Source organism: Phoca vitulina, unplaced genomic scaffold (genome assembly GCF_004348235.1).
Source record: "Phoca vitulina isolate PV1807 unplaced genomic scaffold, GSC_HSeal_1.0 scaffold87, whole genome shotgun sequence".
Classification (NCBI taxonomy): Eukaryota; Metazoa; Chordata; class Mammalia; order Carnivora; family Phocidae; genus Phoca; species Phoca vitulina.
Genome location: NW_022589790.1, coordinates 1,067,738 through 1,090,236, shown reverse-complemented (window position 1 = coordinate 1,090,236; position 22,499 = coordinate 1,067,738). Strand labels below are relative to the sequence as shown.

Sequence of the window (22,499 nt, the reverse complement as noted above, 5' to 3'; positions counted from 1 at the left end):
GGTGTCATAGAATTGCTTGGTGTGGGAAAAACTCCCACACATCTGGTGTCAGAAGGGTTATGAGTATGGTACTGGTGTGAGTAAAGGGGAAACACAGGAGCGTAGGTTGGTTTTTTGGGTTTTTTTTAAGTTTATCTATTTTTAGGTAATCTCTACACCCAAAGTGGGACTTGAACTCACGACCCTGAGATCAAGAGTTACATGCTGTCCAGCTGAGCCAGCCAGGTGCCCCTAGTTTTTGTTTTTTTTTTTTTTCTTTACACTTTAATTTCTATTTTTTTCTTTTTAAAAACTTGTTGAGGGGCACCTGGGTGGCTCAGTCGTTAAGCGTCTGCCTTCGGCTCAGGTCATGATCCCAGGGTCCTGGGATTGAGCCCCTCATTGCGCTCCCTGCTCAGCGGGAAGCCTGCTTCTCCCTCTCCCACTCCGCCTGCTTGTGTTCCCTCTCTCGCTGTGTCTCTGTCAAATAAATAAAATCTTTCAAAAAAAAAAAAAACTTGTTGACATTTTCATTTTTCACTGACTTATAATTCTTTTGAGTTTCAAATGGCTGTGCTCTCCCCCTAGAGATTCTGATGTAATGTTCTGGGGGTACAGCTTGGGCACTGGGGTTTTTAAAAGCTTTCCAAGTGATTCTAGTGTGCAGACAAGGCAAATAAATATCCCGTGCAATGTGAAACATAGAGGCCAATGCAAGAAAACAGAAAAAAAGCAATGTCTAGGGAAGACACACAGAGGAAAAAAATCTTCAACTAAAAGTATGTGAGGGTAGCAGCCTGGTGAAGTGAGGAGATCAACAATTCTCTCTCCAGAAAACGATGATAAAGTTGGAGGAAAAAAGAAATCCAAAAAACCATTTAGCGTTCTGGAAATTGACCAAAAGCAAAGGAGAAATTGAGAAGCATTTATCCATGGAAAACCACTGAACTCTAGGTGAGAACAGAGAGTCTGTGGCATACTTGCCCGGGCTGCTCACAGTCCCCCAGCCTAGGCAGCAGGGCAGCCGACCACGACCGGGCAGGCCGTACCATCCAACAGTTTCGCTGCCAGAGGGGGCTCACTGAATTTGGAAAAAACCACAGCCAGATGCTCCTACACACCCACTAGAATGGCTACAACAAAAAAGACAGACCATAGCAAGTGTTGGCGATGCTGTGAAGAACTGAAACCTTCCGGCGTGGGACTGTGAAATAGAACAACTACTTTGGAAAACAACTGGGCAATTCCTTCTAAAGCTAAACATAAATTTACCACATAAGCTGGTGGTCCTACTCCTACATAGTATCCAAGAGAAATAGAAATGTTTGTATAAATACTCGTATACAGATGTTCCTATCAGCATTACCTACGATAGCCCCAAACTGGAAACAATCGAAAGGTCCATCAGCTGTTCAATGGATAGATAAATTGTGGCATATCCTTGCAATGGAATATTATTCAGCAATGAACAGGAATGAATTCCTATACATGCTGCTACATGAATGAACTGCAAGAACATTATGCTTTGTGAAAGAAATCAGATTCCAAGACTGCATATTGTATGATTCCGTTTATTTTTTAAAATTTTTATTATTTTAATTTTTTAATTTAAATTTAATTAGCCAACATATAATACATCATTAGTTTCAGATGTAGTGTTCAGTAATTTATCAGTTGCCTATAATACCCAGTGCTCGTCACGTCACGTGCCCTCCTTAATGCCCACCACCCTGTTACCCCATTCCCCTCCAGTATGATTCCATTTATATGACCTCTCTAGAAAAGGGAGATCAATAAAGGGAGAAAGCTGTTCGGTGATTACCTGGGGTTGGCTGGGAGTTGACTGCAAATACATACAAAGGCTGACATATCCTAAACTTGGATTGTGGTAATGGCTAAAAATCACTGAATCATTTACTGACAATGGGCTAACTTTATGGTATGTAAATTATATGTCAATCAAATAAAAAAAAAAACCTACTTGAGGGTAGATTAAATAGATTTTTACATTTATTTATTATTTTTATTTTTATAGATTTTATTTTCTTATTTGTGAGAGAGAGCATGAGCAGGGGGGAGAGGGAGAAGCAGGCTCCCCACCGAGCAAGGAGCCAGACATGGGGCTTGATCCCAGGACCCCGGGATCATGACCCGATCCAAAGGCAGATGCTTCATTGACTGAGCCACCCAGGCGCCCCATAAATAGATTTTTTAAAAAGATTTTATTTATTTACTTGAGAGAGAGCGAGTGAGCACAAGTGGGGTCAGCAGCAGAGGGAAAGGGAGAGGGAGAAGCAGACTCCCCACTAAGCAGGGAGCCTGATGCGGGGCTCGATCCCAGGACCCTGAGATCATGACCTGAGCCGAAGGCAGACGCTTAACCGACCGAGCCACCCAGGTGCCCCAAGAGATTTTTCTGATGTGCAAGATTTCAACAAAACCTTATTCCACAGCTTGGGCAGCAACAGGAAGACGAAATTACCAACTGTGGCAGTAAACCAAAAAAAAATGGAGGATGTTGGGTTATTAAGAGAACATTAAAAGATATGTCTGTACAGAGAGTCTATAGCAGTTTTATACCATACAGTCCCAAATTGGAAACAGCCCAGATAACTGTTACTTGGTGAATGGATAAACTGGCATGCTCATACAATGGAATACTACTCAGCAAGTAAAAGGAACAAATTCGTGATAAATGTTACCATATAAATGAGGATCTCGGAAAAATTTGTTCAGAGAAAGAAGCCAGACACAAAACATATATACGATATGGTTCTATTTATATGAAGCTCTAGAAAATAGAGATCTGTAGTAACAGAAATAAAGTCAGCTTTTGCCTGAGGCTGGTGGTAGGGATGGGCTGGGAATCGCTATGAGGGAATGGTAGTATCATAAAAATCGGTCTTTGTTCTGGGTTCCTGGTGCACAGCTCCTGAAATCCTTGGAATTTCCTGAGCGATAGGAGCGTCTTTTTTATTTTTTAAAATATTTTATTTATTTATTTTGAGAGAGGAAGAGAGCGAGAGCAGGGGCAGGGGCAGAGGGAGAGAGAGAATCTCAAGTACATGCCACACCGAACGGGGAGCCTGACGCTGGGCTTGATCCCAGGACCCTGAAATCATGACCTGAGCCGACATCAAGAATCAGACGCTTAACCAACTGTGCCACCCAAGTGCCCCAGGAGTGTCTTTTGCTGTTCCTAAGGAGCCCCTTTCAGCCACACCTGAGTTTATGCTAATAAGGTGATTACTGGTGGGTCCCTAGAGAGATTCAGGTTGGAGGCTGGTTACTAGCCTAACCAGAGAGAAAGAACTGAATAGGAATGTAGGGTGCTCCTTCTGGCTGTGTCCCCCCCCTTTCTCTTTCAAGCAAGGGAAGGTGGGGATAAGCAAGAGTGAGAGCGACTTGCAGAAAGGGGGGGGGCAAATTAAGTTATAAGCAGCAATTGGATAAGAAGGACGGATTGGTCAACAGTTTTGTTTGTGGTGAGTTTTATTTTTTTTATTTTATTTATTTTTTAAAGATTTTATTTATTTATTTGACAGATAGAGACATAGCGAGAGAGGGAACACAAGCAGGGGTAGTGGGAGAGGGTGAAGCAGGGAGCCCGATGTGGGGCTCGATCCCAGGACCCTGGGACCATGACCTGAGCCGAAGGAAGTTGCTTAATAACTGAGCCTCCCAGGCGCCTCTATGTTGAGTTTTAAACATTTCATATTTTAAAGCTAAACACAAAAGTGGACGTTTACGTGATTTTAAGTAAGCTCTATTCCCAATGTGGGGCTTGAACTCATAAGCCCGAGATCAAGAGTCACATGCTCTACCAACTGAGCCAGCCAGGTACCCCCATTTAGGTGATTCTTTATTGAAAAAATAACATATGCACGTTATTAAAAAGCCTCCTTTTCACTTTTCACTTGTGGAACCGTATATTGCCCAGGAGGTACCTGAAACTTAAGTCAGAAAATGAACAAATCCACAAGTGTGGTTATGGCCGAACCAACAAGCAGCCAAATGCCCTGACAGATAACACTTGGGTTTCTCCATCTCTTGGTAAATATGGCATTATCTGCATGGACGATCTAATTCATGAGATCTTCACTTGGAAGTGCTGGAAAATACTTCAGAGAAGCAAACAACTTCCTGGGGCCCTTCAGATGATCATTTCCAGGAGTGGAATGAAGAAAAAGACCACCCATTTTGTAGAAGGTGGAGATGTTGGCCACAGGGAAGACCAGATTGGCGGGCTTATTAGAAGGATGACCTGAGGTCTCTACAGTGATTATTTTTGTAATCTGGTCAGTTAATCAACAGTGACTGCTTTTAAATTGGAGGAAAGAAAGATATTCCTTGGGGTTTGTCCTTTGCTTCCTTTTTTTTTTTTTTTTAAGAGTTTATTTCTTTGAGAGAGAGAGAGAGCACAAGCAGGGGGAGCGGCAAAGGGAGAGGCAGAAGCAGGCTCCCCGGTGAGCAGGGAGCTCTGCTTGGGGCTCTATCCCAGGGTCCTGGGATCATGATCTTAACTGACTGAGCCACCCAGGTGCCCCTTGCTTCCTCCTCTGAAGAACATTATGCTTTAGAAAAAAAAATCCCCAGCAGGACTCTTAGCAGGATCTCGAGTCCTGCTCTGTCTTGGGCCCAGACAGGATCCCCAGGATCAGCCAAGTTTGAATTCCCTCTTTTTTGGGGGGCTATACAGTTCACCTCTGGTCACCCAGGCTCACACTCCCAGTGTTGGCTTTGACTCCTCTCTTTCCCTAGCCTCCTGAGTCCAACAGACCATTCTTCAGCGTCAACATTTAATGTTTTTTTTCTATACATGAGGCCATTCCCTAACCCTGCCCTTAAATCACCTCCAAGAAGTGGCTTCCTAATTGGCCTCATAGTCTCTCTCTTTCAGACCTCCCTGGAATAATACTAAAATGATCTAAAATCCAAATCTAAAATCTAAACCATCTCCCTTGCAGACTCCTTGGCTTGGCCTTCAAGGCCTGCCCCATACCCAACCCTGGAACTGACTCCCATCACTTTCTTAGATACCTTTCTCTGGCCAAAACACTCTTTCTTGGACACCTTTCTCCAGCCAAAGAGATAAAATCTTTAAAAACACTCCAACCTAAACACACCCTACCCATTTTCCTGTCTTTGCCTATGCTGTTCCCTCAGCTAATGAAGCCTTCAACCCTCCGCCAACTCTCCAGCTATAGAAGTCCTGCGTATCTACCAGGTCCAGCCAAGTCTTACCTCTTTCCCTGTCCATTCTAGATGAAAGCAGTTCCTCCTAACTCAAAGCTCCATTACCTTCGCTCTCTCTTTTTTAAAAGATTTTTATGTATTTGAGAGAGAGTGAGAGCGAGAGAGATCACAGGGAGAGGGAGAAGCAGACTGGCTGCTGAGCTGGGAGCCCGATGTGGGGCTGATCCCAGGACCCCTGAGATCATGACCTGAGCCGAAGGCAGACGCTCCAGGGACTGAACCACCCAGGCGCCCCTCCATTACCTTCTCTTTACTATCTATCTATCTATCTATCTATCTATCTATCTATCTATCTATCTATCATCTATCTATCTATAATTGAGAGAGAGGACAAGCAGGGTCGAAGGAGAGGGAGAAGCAGACTCTCCGCTGAGCAGGGAGCCCGAGGTGGGGCTCCATCCCAGGACCCCGGGATCCTGACCTGAGGGGAAGGCAGACGTTTAACCGACTGAGCCACCCAGGTGCCCTTTCTCTTTACCTCTTAGCACCTTTACTGGAGTAGCTCTTTTGCTCACATATTGTTCCTGTAACTACATTGTTTGCAACATGTGGCCTTCGAAATATCATAAGTAAAATTCTCTTACATAGATCTGGGGGTTGAAGGACTGGAGAATACTAAACTCAGGCAAACACCAAACTCTGACTCCTCTTTTCTCCTTCCAAGTGGCAGGAGGGAATAATGCTGGTTCCTGGGATAAGCGATACACCTGCTGATTCTAGTTTTTTCCATCCTAAGATTCAGCCTTCGGGCCTCCAAACAAACGGAAGACCAAGACCAGGACCTATAAACGTCTAGAAAAACCATAGGCCATTTCCATTTTCTGACGTTCTCAGCATATTAAACCTGAAGATGTGTTAAAAGTGGGTTACACAAGTTGTGATGGGTCTGAAATCTTCCCATCCTTTTCTCCCAACCCAGCCGTCAGTCCGTCTCTGTGGCCTTACGTTTAATCTTACTTAAGGAAACATCGCAAACTGAAAATGGAAATAACCTTGGGTTATATCGTATTCTGGACTCTGTGTTGGATAAGGAGGCGGCAGGCTGCTGCGCCCAGAGAGATGACTCTGCAAGAACGGTGGCGCCTGGTTACACAGCGCCGTGCAGTCAACTCCAGGCCGGGCCAGGGGAGCCCGCGCCGGGTTTCCTCCGGGCCCCGCACATGCCGCCTCCGGGCACAAGCCTTTCCCAGTGGCCCAGAGGGTCTCCCACCCCTTCTGCCGGCTGCCATTTGCCCCTTGAGTAAAGGGAACCCAACGCCCATCCCGGGGGCCAGCTCCAGGCACCGGCGGCGCAGGCACCGAAGAGGCGGGGACGAAACGCCGGGCAGCGGGCCCACTAAGGCATCAGGGCAACCGGGCGCCGGAACAACTGCCCGGCCAGCCCCGCCCCAGGGCGCGCGCGCCCCAGGTTCCCGATTCCGCGGCGGCCCGCCCCTTCCCTCCCGCCCAACCAACAGCCACTTCCTGCCTCACTCCCAGCCAATCCCCACACTCCACGAAGAATAGCCCTAGGGGGCGTATGGGAAGGTGCAGAGAGCGATGGCCACATCGGCCAACCAAATTCCGGAGCTTGCGTGAGGGGGCGGGACTTGGCGCTGGCCCTAGCTACTCAGGAGCGAGGGGCGGACGCAGGGCCGGGCTCCGCGCGGTGGGGCTCGCTCGCGCGGCAGCAGCGGTAGCCGAGGCCTCTTGGTTCTGCGGCACGTGACGGTCGGGCCGCCTCTGCCGCTGTCTCCACTGCAGCGCGGGCCAGGTGTGCGGGCGGGTGGAGGCGCGGGCACCGCCGGCGGACCCCGTAAAACTCGAGGTGAGGCAGGAGGCCCGCGCGTGTCCTCGGGCCTGTGAGGACCTCGGGGGGCCTGGGTGCGCGGCGCGGCGGCCCCAGGGCCGGGCGTGGCCGGGGCCGAGGGGGTCGGGCTGGGTGTGAGGGCCCAGGCCCCAGCAGACGCGCCGGCCGCGAGGGACGAGGCCCGACGCGGGCAGCCTGGTGTGGGGAGCCGGGCCCAGGCCGCGCCGCCGGGGTCGGGAGGCGTGGCAGGTGCCCTAGAGGCTCCCTTGACCTCTGGGTAGCTAACTTCTTCCTATGGCTTTGCTTCTAGGGCTTTCGGAGGCCTTTTACTGGCTGCCCGGGAAGCCGCGAGGTGGGTCGGAGCGAACGGGGAAGGTCTGCAGTGGGGCAGGGCCTAGTCCGTACTCGTAGCAGCGGGAGAAGATGGTACCAGACCGGGAGCGAGTGTCTGGGATTAGCAGCATCACAGGTTCAGAACTGGAAAATAAAACCGCAAAGCGGAGACCGAAGCCTGGCACCCCGAAGAGGGTAGAGAATGTGCCAGAACACGCCTGGGTTGAAGAACTTCAGCCTTAACGTTTACACCTATTCGGGGGTGGGGAGTAATCCAGTCGGGAATTCAGTGGACATTTTTAAAAGCAGGATAGCACCCAAAAGCCCACTAAGGGCATGGCGTTTTATGGTGGAGGAAGCTGAGACCCAGAGCTATGAAATGACAGGCCCAAGGTCATGCCATTAATTTTACGATCACGTTGGGGATTATAGTTGAGGGCAGGGCAGTTTTGGTGTAGGGGTTAAGGTTACCGCCCTGGTTCGAGCCCTTTATGGCCCATTTGTTGTTGTGTGAACTTAGGCAATTTACTTACCCTCTGTGTCCTAGTTCTCCCCAAATAATGGACATCATAATACCTGATGGAGTTGTTGTTAGAATTAAATTGGGTGTACAATAAGATAGGGAGGTCTGACACATCATAACTGTTGTATAAATATTGATTGCATTAAGTTACTATAATCCAAATGCTCTTGGTCCACTACACTCACATCCTGCACTTTGAACCAGCCCCTGTTTACCAGTATCTGAAGTCACATTTACTTATTTATTTTTAATTCAAATTTTAGTTAACATACAGTGCAATATTGGTTTCTGGCTGAAACTACATTTACAGTAATGGGAGGGAGAAATGGATCTAGTGGGTCAACTGCTGGGCTTGGCACACGTGAATGCTGGTTGAGGGAAGTTAAACTGAGCTGAATATTAAAAGCTTGTGAGGACAAAGGTGAGCCACAGTTAAGTCTCTCTACCTCTAATTTAAGAAATGGAACATTTTGTTTAATTTTTTAACGAGTAGAGTTCTGTTGTTTTTAAGAGAAGAATTGTGTTGAGTTTTGAAATCATTCTGTAGCTTAGCTTTTCCCGCATTGTTCGAGGGTCATGAATAGAATCACTGCCATGTTGTACGCTTGCTGTAATTATACTTAGAGCAGACTCGGAACAGAGGTAAAGCACTGTGTGGGAGTTCTTTGCACCATCCTAGAGTGCACAAGCCAGCAAACCTGGTAACTGGATCGTGAGGAGGCTAGAGTGAATGAACTATGTATTGGAGTGAACGAGTCCTACAACGACAGACTTTCTGACCTATCTGAAAACGGGTGTTAGCATCCCGCTCCACCTAACTATATTAACCGGACAGACAGTTCAACTAACACATTATCTCCCAAGAACCATGAGAGGTAAACGTTTAGGCAGAAGCTGTTGCTGCCGTTTTGGCAATCATGCTCTTGCATCCTTTCATGAGAGTTCGCTTTGCCCTGCGAGATAGCTTCAGGGACAAAATGACCGTTGGTAAGCAGAATGCAGAGTCTTGAATTCCAGGCCCAGCATGGTAAGTAACTAGCTTATGAACCACCTTGGTTTCCCCATCTTTAAAATGGAAATGGGAAGTCTCCTGGCTGCCTCAACTTTCGGGGGCCACTGGGAGGGACAAATAAGATGGGGAACAGGGAACTACTTTGAACAGTGTGCTGCACTGTGCAGACAGAACTGGCAGTCCATAACAACTCCTGGGGAAAATAAAAGGGCCCAAACATAGTTGTAACCCATATAGCTCGCTGTAGAACTGCATCGGGAAAGTACTGCTAGTTGGGCGCTTTTTTAACTGCAGCAGATGTACTTTTATTTTTTATTTTATTTTTTTTCTTTTTAAAGATTTAATTTATTTGAGAGAGAGAGAGAGCGAGAGAGAGCATGAGCGGGGGATGAGGGGACAGAGGGAGAAGCAGACTCTCCACTGAGCAGGGAGCCTGACATGGGGCTCGATCCCAGGACCCTGGGACCATGACCTGAGCCGAAGGCAGACGCTTAACGACTGAGCCACCCGGGCGCCCCTGACTGCAGCAGATGTACTTTTAAATTAAGCTTAACTGTGAGCTGTGAAACCTAGTTGGAGATTTTTTTTTTTTTAAGAATTTAGAGGATCTTCAGCAATGTACTCTGAGTATTCACATGTTAAACCTACTTAGGTTATAGGAAAAAAGAAAGTGCTATGGAAAAACCAATTATGTTCCAGTCAACGAAAAACAAAATTCAAAACTGTAAACAAGGTAGTATAGATATATTTTTAAATGGTTGAGCATTCCCAATAAAGATCATGTTTTATGTAGTTCCCCCTTCTTAAATGCTTTTACTTTTTGACTAGATGCATGTGTAATACAGTGAGAAGGTATAAAGAGTAGTAAAATGGTTCATCTGTGACTGGAATCAAATCCCTTTTAACTGGTTCCTTTCCAATTTAAGGCTTAAAATTTCTTACTTGCCTTAAAACTTAGAGTTTTAGAACCATTAAGACTTACATGGTATCACTGGGCAATACCTAGTAATAGTAGAAATCACTGCTAGCGTTGCTCGTATGTCCTGTAAGCCAGGCACGTGCATTTTGTTTATACAGTGACCCTAAGAAGTATATAGTGTTGTTGTTCTCATCTAAGAGCTGAAGAAACTGAGGGCCCTGAAGTTAGTAGTTCACTCAGTGGGCCAAGTTACTGGATATCCAGGAGGGATTGTGACTTCTGAGCTCCTGCTCATATATACCGCTGTATGTCCAACTGTGACCTCGGACAGTTTCTGTAATTTCTCTTAGCTTTAGTTTTCTCCTGTGTCAGCTGAGGGTGATCAAACCTCCTGGGGTTCTTGTGAGGATTAAGTTAGACAACCCAAGATACTTAAACCCCATAAGACCAACATTTTGAAAAGGGTATATTAATAGATGAGTGGATAACCTGCATGAAAGAAAGACTGCCTCATTTCCTATTATATGCTGCCTTAAAAAAAAAAAAAAAATCACTTTTTTTTTTTTGAACAAGAACATTAGCTAGGTTATTTCTTCTTTTCCTCTTTCTAATTTCTCATGGATTAAAGGAATTATTTGAAATACCTTAACTTCTTTTAAGAGACAAGTCCCACAAAGAAAAGCCAGGAACCAAATGGCTTTACTGGTTAAATCTACCAAATACTTAAAACAAGAATTAACATCAGTCATTCACAAACTCTTCCAAAAATAGAAGAGAGCACACTTCCCACTCATTCTATGAGGCCAGTATTACCGTGATACCAAAACCAGAGACTTCACAAGAAAACTGTAGACCTCTCTCTTTGATGAAAATAGGTGCAAAAACCCTCAAAATAGCTAGCAAATGGAATCCAGCACCATATAAAAAGGACTATACACCATGCCAACTGGGATTTATCCCAGGAATGCAAGGTTGGTTGAACATACAATAATGAATGTAGCACACTACATTAATAAAGGACAAAAACCACATCTCAGTAGACACAAAAAAGCATTTGACAAAATGCAGCTCCCTTTCATGATAAAAATACTCAACAAACTGGGAATAGAAAGAACTTCCTCAACCTGATGAAGAGACAAATAGTCCCTTCCTGGGGATTTCTTCTGTTCCTCTTTCTAATTTCAGATGGATTACAGGACTTAGAGTTGAAATTTCCTAACTTCTTTTAAGAAACAAAGTCCCACAAATAAAAGCTGAGAACCAAATGGCTTCATTGGTGAATTCATTCAGAAACCTAGGGAAGAATTAATAGCAATCCTTCCACAAACTCTTTTGAAGAATAGAAGAGAGAGAGTACTTCTCAACCCATTTAGTAAGGTCAGTATTCCTCAAATACTAAGACCAGACAAAGACTTCCCAAGAAAAGAAAACCATAGACCAAAATACGTATTTTTTTTAACGTAAGCACTGCGCCCAGCATGGAGCTTGAACTCATGACCCTGTGATCAAGAGTTGCATACTCTACTGACTGAGCAGCCAGGTGCCCCAGACCAATATTTCTTATGAAAAAAAAAATAGACTAGACTTGATAAAATACAAAAATTTAAATTTAATAAACTTAAAAACAATAATATAAGCCTCCATTTGTTTTAAGGATCTTCTTTTTCCTAAATAGACCCTTATTGAGAATAAAGTTTTGTGCCTTACAGGGTGCAAATTTACTATTTTTTTAGTGTGCCTATTCCTAAAGATCTAAGTGGTTGTCCGGATTTGCTGAAATTCAATGCAGATTTGTCTGTTTCTGTTAAATAAGATATTACGTGTTCAGGTGAAGTCTCATGTACATTATTAAATGTATGTAGTAAAATAATTGGGATTGTCTTTTTTCAGAATGTGCTGAGAACAGAATTACAATTAACCAGAAATAAATTGAATTTTGGAGAATTCATGAACAGAAATCAGTGACTAAGCAGGAAAAAAATCACAGATAAACATGGGACATTTCTGTACACAAATGCTAAAATTATAGAGACACCATTGCAAGGAAGAGTTAAGAAGTCATATAGTGTGATTAGAGGAAAGCAAGTTTTTCTGGCTATGCAAAATTATTCAGCTTTGCTGAAAAACGTTGGAGGAGGAGGCAGATGTATTAGACCTATGGGTCTACTATGAGAACTGAAGGTGTATTCACTCTGATTGTACTAATTGTGCATCCAAGAACAAACTATTTGCATATACCTACCTATAAAGTCCTGGACTCTGATAGACTTTGTATTATTTTTTTCTATTTTCACAGCAGGCCTTCCTGCCAGTAGTACTATTACCCACATCTGTAAAATAGGGAAAGAAGACTCCTGGGAGCTCAGTAAGCTGAGCAGGGCCAGATAGAGGAGCAGGGGAGTCTGGAGCCCAGGTTTCTCTGACATGACAGGTTACACCAACCACGTGCACTGTACGGCCTTGGGTTATCAGGAATTACTTTTCTGAACCGGCAGTTTTAAGATAGGAAATTCCCGTCTCTAGAAGTCGAAATGAATTCACTCTTTTAAAAGTTAAAAAGCATGGACTGCAGTATTAAAAGTGAGTAGATTAGGTGCTCTTGAAGCCTCCTGTCCCTGAGATTTTGAGAGTTGGACTTTTTGCTCTGTCCTTGGGAAATTGGGAAGCAAGCCAGAAATCATATATATAATAGTATAGATTAAACGTACATGTGTTTCATTCCTGCTTTCTTGGTTTTGTGTATGTTTGTCCATGCGAACCCAGAGGCTGGAGATACTCTGGCCTGGATATAGATAGATAATTACATTCGATTACCAAAAACAAAACCCTTATAAACTGGAAGGAAAAGAGAAAGACTTGACCTCTTCAAGTTCAAATTTCTCATCCAGCTCACGTTTCTCAGTCTTCCTTTATAATTTCATGCTTTACAGAAGTAGGTCAGTTTAAAGCTGGTGTCTGGACAACTTTGCTCAAGTCTAAAGTGTCATCTTCGTTGATCCAGTATACATCATTTTAAAAAAGCATTTAATTTTGAACTAATCATAGACCTGTAAGAAGTTGCAAAAATAGTACAGAGCAGTCCCTGGTACCCATCACCCAGCTTCCCCCAATGGTAGCATCATCTTTTCTTTTTTTTTTTTTTTTTTTAAGTAGGCTCCATGCCCATTGTGGAACCCAGTGCTGGGCTCGAACTCATGACCCTGAGATCAAGACCTGAGCCAAGATCCAGAGTCAGACACCCAACTGATTGAGCCACCCAGGCGTCCCCCCAGTGGTATCATCTACATAACTATAGTACAATCTCGAATCCAGAAAATTGACTTTGGTATAATCTACAGACCTTATTCATAATTTACCAGGATTTGCATGCATGTGTATGTATACAGTATTCTGTGCAATTTTGTCATGTTGAGAATTCATTTTTGAAATTGTTACTTTTTTGGCATTATTTTTGTAGAAAGAGAATACTAGCATGAGTCTTAAGTGGTACTAACAAACCTGTGCATTTTTTGCAAGTTAGATAAAGAAAAGATAGGTTATAATATTACGAGTTTATTTTGATATTGACCAAAACCCCCCAAAATTGATTTGTAGAACTAATACTACAGTATATTCATAAACTCTGAAAACATAGGCGAGTATACATAATGTCCTCGAGGTCACTTTTAATCTATAAAATATTTTTGTTTCCAGATTTTTTTTTTAATCCCTTTGCCTCTTATGTTTCCAGACTTTATGGACACCATATTATAGATTGAGTTCCTGAAGGTCAGAGACCGACTTTTTTTTTTTTATATTTGATACCTACTTGGCAGTCATGGAATTGGATGCCATCAGCAAACATTGGTTTAGTGTTTCACTCTAGCCAGGTTTTCTGATGGGCATTAGATGGTTTTCTCCTTTAACCCGTTTGTAATACATAATTCCCAATCTAAGCCTGTGATTGCCAGAAAACACTTTTGAACTCTGCCACCCAGCTTTTATGAGAAGTCCAGTTGATTGATTGATGAGGATTTGAAGGATATGCAGTCTGTTGATTTCTCTAGAGCCTAGATATTGTAGGTTTTATTTTTATTTTTTATTTTATTTTTTAAAGATTTATTTATTTGAAAGAGAGCACGTGCGCTTGCAAGCATGGAGAGGGGCAGAAGGAGAGGGAGAGAATCTTAAGCAGACGCCTGCTGAATGGGGAGCCTGGTTTGGGGCTCGATCTCCCTACCCTGGGATCAGGACCCCAGCCGAAATCTAGGGTCAGATGCCTATCGGGGCGCCTGGGTGGTTCAGTCGTTAAGTGTCTGCCTTCTGCTCAGGTCATGATCCCAGGGTCCTGGAATCGAGCCCCGCATCGGGCTCCCTGCTCCGCAGGAAGCCTGCTTCTCCCTCTCCTACTCCCCCTGCTTGTGTTCCCTCTCTCACTGTGTCTCTCTCTGTCAAATAAATAAATACTTAAAAAAAAAAAAAGATGCCTATCAGGAGTCAGATGCGTAACCAACTGAGCCATCCAGGCGCTCCATAGGTTTTGTTTTTAGGTCTAGATTAACAGAAATCAGAACTTGGATCATATGGTGTTGGCCCCCATAGTATTTTGGGGTTTTTATTGACTTAGTCTTTGCTTACATTAAAGGATATCTTAAGACAGAGCCACACAAAACTCACATTTGTATATAACTTAAGGGCATTTTTGAGACAAGTTGTCCACTTCAGTAGATTCATAGATGTTAAAAGATTTTCTTGTTTGGGCGCCTGGGTGGCTCAGTTGGTTAAGCGACTGCCTTCGGCTCAGGTCATGATCCCGGAGTCCTGGGATTGAGTCCCACATCGGGCTCCCGGCTCAGCAGGGAGCCTGCTTCTCCCTCTGACCCTATCCCCTCTCATGCTGTTTCTCTCTCTCTGTCAAATAAATAAATAAACAAAATCTTTAAAAAAAAAAAAAAAAAAGATTTTCTTGTTTGTGCTTTTGTTTTTTACTTGTGGGCTGTCCTGGAGGTCCATACCTGTAGTGATTATAATTTGACTAAGATAGGAATTTAAGCAGCCCACTGTGAAACTTTTTCTTGTAGCACTGAGCTAGTTACAGGTCATGCATTCACCCAGCATTTGCATCCTGGCTCAGAGGGACTTTGCTGTAGAGTTTAAGGTAAGAGTCTTGCAGTGATAAAAATTACGAGAGACAAGGAGAGAAGATGGCCCCTGAAAGAAAACCAGAAAATGAAGTGGTCTAAGAATATAATGGCTTAAAGTCGGGGGTGGGGGACCGGACTGCTGTAATGGCATGCAGGAATGCGGGAAACCTTGCCCTTGAGGAGCTGATGATACCTCTTAGCATGAACTGTGAAACAGAAGAGAATTTTAGCAAATGTGGTCAGTGTTTCTTTATTACGGGAAAATGTTTCTCGGTTAAGGGCGCCTGGGTGGCTCAGTCGTTAAGCGTCTGCCTTCAGCTCAGGTCATGGTCCCAGGGTCCTGGGATTGAGTCCCACATCGGGCTCCCTGCTTGGCAGGAAGCCTGCTTCTCCCTCTCCCACTCCCCCTGCTTGTGTTCCCTCTTCCGCTCTCTCTCTCTCTGTCAAATAACTAAATGAAATCTTTGAAAAAAAATTAAAAAGGTAATTTCTTTATTCACTTTTACTCCTGAACCTTCCAAATCTAGGAACCACTTGCCCTGTGGCTCAGGGGAAGTTGGGGGGGGCTGTGTGTGTGTGTGTGTGTGCTGTTTGTTTTCTAAAAGCATTCTTGCTTTGTTGTTGAACTCCTTGTTATATATTTCCTATTGATAATCTTAGAACCAGGAAAGCAAAGTGACAGAAGTATGCTCTCTGCTTAGGATTCTGTCAGCGTAAAGACAAATGAAGACTTTAAAAGGGAGGAAAAAAACCTGAAATCCTCCTAGATGCTAAAATATGTGGAAAATCACGTTGGGTCTTTCAGACAAAAGCATTTGTAGAATTACCAAGTAGGGTGCACTGCACCGGGATGCAGGAACCTTGGCTTCTGATCCTGATTCTGCCAATAACTGCTTGTTGGCAAGTCGGTCTCTGGACCTTAGTCTTGTCAAAAAGGAGAGCTAGACTAGATTCCTATGGTATATTTCAGCCCCAGGATATTTTTGAAGGGGTGGGAGATCAAACATTTGAAGCATAATCGTGGAACATCTTTTTTTTTTTTAATTAATTTTTAGAATAGTTTTAGATTTACAGAAAAATTATGAAGATAGCACAGAGGAATCCCAGTTTCCCCTACTATTAACAACTTAAATTAGTGCAGAACGTTTGTTACAATTAATGAACCAATATTGATACATAAATATTAACTAAAGTTTTCTTTAATTCAGATTTTCTTTGTTTTTACCCGTTGTGTTTTTTCTGTTCCAGGATACATTACATTTAGTCATATTTCTTTAGGCTCTCCTTGGCTGTGACCGTTCTTTAGATTTTCCGTAGTTTTGATGACCGTGACATTTTTGAGGACTACTGGTTAGGATGTTTTGTAGAATGTCCTTCTATTGGGATTTTGATTTGTGTTTTTCTCATGATTAGACTGGGGATAATGGATTTTTGGGAGGAAGACCACGGAGGTTAAAGTCCTTTTTTCATCACATTGTGTCAAGGGTACATACTATCAACATGACCTCTCACTGTTGATGTTGACCTTGGTCACCTGGGTGAGATAGTTTTTGCCAGGTTTCTCCAGTGTAAAGTTCCCCCCCTCTCTCCCCCTTCCCATACTGTGTGCTCTTAGGGAGGACATCACCTGGTGCAGCCACGCACACGTTAAGGAGTGGGGAGTTAGGCTCTCCTTCCTTGAAGGAGGAGTAACTGCATAGATTAGTTGGAATATTTCTGCATGGGAAATTTGTCTCTCCTTCCCCATTTATTTCTTTACCCATATATTTGTGTCAGTATAGATCCATGGATATTTATTTTCTACTTCAGGGTATTATCTAGTACCACTTATTTTGTTGCTCATAACTGTTCCGCTTTGGCCACTGGGCACTCTTTCTTGTGTTCCTTTGACATACCCGCCCCCCCCCATCATTATGGGTGTTTTATTTTTGTTTTCTTTTTTGAACACTTTACTGGCAGTGTCAGATGTTCCAGGCTCACCTTGTGTATTTCCTGCCCCAATCCTAGAGTTGGCCATTTTTCCAAAGGGCCCTGTTCCCTTTAATTGGAGGTGGTATTAAAAATCAAGATCTCGGGGGCGCCTGGGTGGCTCAGTTGGTTAAGCGACTGCCTTCGGCTCAGGTCATGATCCTGGAGTCCCGGGATCGAGTCCCGCATCGGACTCCCTGAGTCTGCTTCTCCCTCTGATCCTCCCATCTCTCATGCTCTCTCTCTCTGTCTCATTCTCTCTCTCAAATAAATAAATAAAATCTTTAAAAAAAAAAAAAAAATCAAGATCTCGGTACTAGGTGTATTTATTGCTACAGAGATGTAGTTTCTTTTAGGCCCTCAAGGTGACACAGGAAGGAAACGTGTGCATACTAACGGGCATATATGCGCCTATCTATAAATACTACTGTATGTAAGCCTCTGTAAATTAGCCACAACATGAGTTTACATTGATGTCTCCAGCTCTCTCCCGTTACCGTAGGGACTCTTCCAGCCTCTTTCCTTTGCTTACCCGTCAGTTCCCACACCCAGTGGTGAGAACGTGGCTCCCGCCATCCACCACCCATATACTCGTTCAGTTCCAGCATACGCATACAGCAGCATCAGCTTTGTTAACCTGTCCCTGTGGGGGTAACTTACCAGCTGGAAAAGTGCTTTCGCACCGTCTGGTTTACAGATTCCACTTGTTTCTGAAGTTACGTAGGTCAGCATCTTCCCTCCATTCCTTCCAATGAGGTGGTTAATATATCTGTAACACAGAACAATTGTCACATCCTGTGTTGCTGTCCTTGGGCCACCTGACCTAAAGGATTTTCTAAAATTTTCATCCACTGAGATTCATTCTCTATGCAGTGAAGTGTCATGGGTTTTGACAAATGCATATAGTTATGGATCCATAATCATAGCATCCTACAGAGTAGTCTCACTGCCTGAATTATCACCCTGTGCTGATGTGTTCATCCTGACCACTTCCCCCAAACCTCTGGTAACCACTGATCTTTTTACTGTATCTGTAGTTTTGCTTTTTTCAGAATGTCCTATAACTGGAATTATACAACACGTCGCCCTCTCGGGCTGGCTTCTTTCACTTAACAATATGCACTTAGAATTCGTCCAAGTCTTTGTATGGCTTGAGAACTCATTTCTTTGAGTTGCTGAATACTATTGCAGTGCAGTTTGTTTATTCATACAGCTATTGAAGGATATTTTTGATCCTTCCAAGTTCGCGGTGGTTATAGGTAAAGCTGCTAGAAATCCTGGTGTGCAGGCTTTTGTGCATCTGTAAGCTTTCAGGTCAGTTGGGCAAGTACCTAGGAACATGATTGCTGAATAGATGGTAAGACTCCGTTTAGTTTTGTAAGAAATTGCCACACTGTCTTCCAGAGGGGGTATGCTATTGTGCATTTTCACCAGCAATGAATGAGAGCTCCTGTTGGCTTCACACCCTTGCCAGTGTTTGGATCTTGGCCATTCTAATATGCGCATGCTGGTATCTTGTGGTTTTAATTTGCAGTTAGCTAATGGCAAATGATATTGAGCATCTTTTCATATGCTTATTTTCCATCTGAGTATCTTTGGTGAGGTATCTGTTCAGAATTTTTTGTCCATTTTGTAACTGGATGGTGTGTTTTCTTATTGGTGAGTGTGAGTTCTTTGTACATTTTGGAAACCAGTCTGTTATCAGATGTGTGTTTTCCAGGTATTTTCTTCTTGTCTGATTTGTCTTTTAATTCTCTTAAGTCTCACAGAGTTGGTTTTTCTTTCCATATATCTTACTTTCAATGTTTTACGTAAAAACTCACAAGATCACCTAAATTTTTTCCTATGTTTTCTTTTAGAAAGCATAGTAGTGCAACATCCTGTATAAATACCCACCCAGTCAGTGCTACCTTTTGGATTCCATTTGGTGTAGGGGGACTGAAAGAAGATGGGGGGGATTCTGTGTCTTGGTAATGTTGGATTTTCATTAACAAAGCAGAGAATTAAGGTCACCTTAAAACGTCTTGTTGAATTCTTTGTAAGTATGGACAAATCTCTAACAAAACTTGGAACATTTAAGCTGACTTACTGGTGATTCTTGGAACTAGAATAGACCTATTGGCTGTAGCATTTTGGGGGGGGTATTGGCAAATTCCTGGTGTTAACGCAGCAGATATAAAGCTGGCAGAGGGTAAGGCTCATTAAGTGTAAGAGCTCTGAGAGGCATGGTTTGGCGAGCCTGACTCCTCACAGGTTCCACAGCCTTCTGAATAATGTGAAAGGAACCGATGAATGCCTGCACACTTCTCTCCCCTAAAGAACCAGGTTCTGCACCTCAGAGTGTAGAGGAAACGGCAGTGGGCGAGGAGTGCATTTTCTGAAGCTTGCTAGAGACTTTCTGTGTTGTTCCTGACAGGACAGGTAGCCAGCCTTCTGCTCTCTGAAAACGGTTTTCTTTGCAGGGGGACCACTCTGCCTCCCCAACACAGATGCCTTCTTTCCCCCTGTTCCTTGGCCCACAGCCTGGGCTCGCTGTTCTGCAGTTGCTCTGCCCTCACTAACCCTATCTGGAACCCCCCCCCCCCCCCCCGGACATTCCAGATCACTCTCTCCTAAAGGCTCCTCCTGCCTGGTCTTCCTGTCTTCTGTTCCGTTATACCTTCTCAGTATGCAACTACACAGTAGCATTCTGTCTCGTGTAATAGAAATACAGGATTTGCATTCTTTGAGTCTCACTTATTAGTTGTGATAATAAGTAGTTTGTTTTGATTTCATTAAGTCTTGATTCCTAACGTGTAAAATAAAATGAGAGTAATACCTCACGGGAGGTTTACATGAGCAGTGTACATGAAAGTGCTTTATAAACTGGAAAACAGAGCCCAAATGGATTATTCATAAACCCTAAGCGATGGTTCTCAAAGTGTGGTTCCTGGGACTTGTTAGAAAGGTAAAAATCCAGGCCTGGACTGAATCAGAAACTCAGACTGAGCCCCAGTAGTCTGTTTCAGCAAGCCCCCCGCGTGATGCTGATAGCTGTTTAAGTTTGGGAAACACGGCTCTACATTGTACTTAAAAACCAAAGGAGAGCTATTGCAGTCTGCCTAGGCTGCTGTATAGAATACCGCGGCAGGGTCCTAAACAATAGGAAATTATTTTCTCTCAATTCTGGAGGCTGGAAGTCCAAGATCAAGGTGTTGTCAGGCTTGGCTTCTGGTGAGGATGTTTCTCCTGCTTGCAGAGAGCTGCCATCTGGCTGTGTCCTCACGTGGACTCGCCTCTGTGCATGAACACTCCTAGTGTCATGTGGACAGCAGTTTCACTGGATTAGGGCCCTACCTACCCTGTGACCTCTTAACCTTAAGTACTCTCTTGAAGGTCATGTGTCTAGATACAGTCCCATTGGGAGTTAGGGCTTCATCATGCAAACTTGGGCAGGGCAATACAATTCAGTCCATAGCAGCAATATATCAACACATTAAAACTTATTGAGGAAAAAAAAAATCAGTCCTACCTTTTTTAAAGGTAAGTAGTTAGCCCACCAGACCATCTCCCTGATTAGTTTTTTTCCTTGGACAGCGGTGTTCCAGCACCAGTACTCTGTTCTAAGTAATCCATTGCTTTGTACTTTTAATTACTACTAGTCTTAACATATTTTATTTACTTTGAAAAAGTCAGCTACATACTGTTTTAGCTGTGTTTGGGGCTAATTTGGTTTTGTAGCTTATACCGGGGAAGCTAATCACCATTTATAGCATTGTTTCTTTTCTTTTCTTTTTTAAATATTTTATTTATTTAGGGGCACCTGGGTGGCTCAAGTCAGTTAAGCCTCCGACTCTTGATTTTAGCTCAGGTCATGATCTCAGGGTCTTGAGATGAAACCCCGTGTGGGGCTCCATGCTCAGCGTGGAGTCTGCTTGAGATTCTCTCTCTCCCTCTACCTCTCCCCACGCTTGCACGCACTCTCTCAAAATAAGTATAATCTTTAAAAAGAAAAAAGCCTGTGCACCAGGGGGGTGGAGCAGCAGAGGGAGAGGGATAGGCAGATTGCATGCTGAGTGCGGAGCCTGAAGCTGGCCTCCATCCCAGGACCCTGGGATCATGACCTGAACCAAAGTCAGATGCTTAACCGACTGAGCCACCCACCCAGGTGCCCCTATAGCATTATTTTTATGAGAGAGAGCTTGGGAGTTGTATAAAATTGATTTAGATAAAAGGGTTGAATCAGCCTGTTTAGTTTCAGAGAGTAAGTTGTAAATCAAACAGCAATACTGCTATGCCATTGCAGAAAACAGAGGTCTTTCCAGTGAATAAATGAGAGATTACTTGTATTTTTTAAGTATATAAGAAACTGAAGCAGAATGTTGACATTAAGAGTTTTTTTAAAAACTAATACGAGTCCTAGAAAAGGTAATGAATGATTTTACTTAGCACTTTTATTTTCCGTACTAAATGCTAAGCATTTAGGAATCCAGTCTCTCCCTTCTTTCATTTTGTGAACACAGTCCTAAGATGCGTAAGTAAAGAAATACCACTAAATAATGCATGAAAATCTAGTTCTTTGTGTCAGGTTACTCACTATAAAGGATTATAAAGTTTATAAGGAATTTGGCATTAAATTGAGCATTAGAATAAATTGATCTGCATTTTTCTAGAAACTCAATTGGTCAAAATGGCAGCATTGGTTATGAATTGGGGCCATTCGAAGTTTACGAAGGAGCTCCTTCAGGTTTTTTTCTTTTTCTTTTTGCACTTTGCCTAAGAAATAAAGGTCTCCGTTGTAAACAAAAGACCAGAAGTATTAAGCTCAGATGTTTTTTCTTAATTTTTTTTGTTGTTGTTGTTGAATTAAAAACATAAGATTTACTATCTTTTTTAAAAAATTAATTTTTGTTGTTGACTTACTATCTTCAGTGTTATTAAGTGTACAGTTCTGTGGTATAAAGTATATTCACATTCTTGTGCACTCATCACCTCCATCCATCTCTAGTACTCTTTTCATCTTGCAGAATTGAAACTGTACTACGTACTGTTGAATCATGTTGTGCATCCATGGGACTCAGCTTTTATATCTTAAAGATCTGTGGTCCTTGAGAAGAGGACCCACTGCCACCCATGACAGTCTAACACAAGACACAAGGCACCTAGGTGTTTGAAAAATAAGATAAAAGTAGCTGGTCCTTGGTTTAATATTTTTGTTAGTCTTAAAACACTAATTTAAAACCATATCTAAACTTGATGATCTTTGAACAATAGCTATTAAATCTTTAATGTGAGGCTATTCAGCTCTTCTGTTACCATGTGATTGTAAATTGTAAATTAATATGCAGAAGAGGCTTTTGTCCATCATCAAACTCTTTAAATGCAAGCAGTTAGTTTGAAATTGCATTCAGACACCCTGGGTCTGGGTAGCCAACATTCTATATGGGGACAATTGTTTTGAGTTCCGTTTTGGAATTTTCTTGAAATTCAGTCTTTTAACTAACTGATTTTGGGTAGACCCTCTTCATCTCTCTGGGCTCACTTTCCCTTTTTTTTTTTTTTTTTTAAATATTTTATTTATTTATTCATGAGAGTCAGAGAGAGAGAGAGAGGCAGAG

The 22,499-nt window shown here is 43.1% G+C and overlaps 1 protein-coding gene across 2 annotated transcripts in view; it reads left to right on the top strand.

The window, feature by feature from the left end:
- Positions 1 to 6,862: 6,862 nt before the first annotated feature.
- Positions 6,863 to 22,499, top strand: part of CANX (calnexin) — a 33,404-nt gene continuing 17,767 nt past the window's right edge. Inside the window, exons 1-2 of one of the 2 annotated variants that reach the window (XM_032395736.1) lie at positions 6,863 to 7,042; positions 7,335 to 7,376. The gene's annotated coding sequence lies outside the window, so the exon portion shown is untranslated. The remainder of the gene's footprint in view (positions 7,043 to 7,334; positions 7,377 to 22,499) is intronic. The other variant, XM_032395735.1, reaches the window with a different exon arrangement.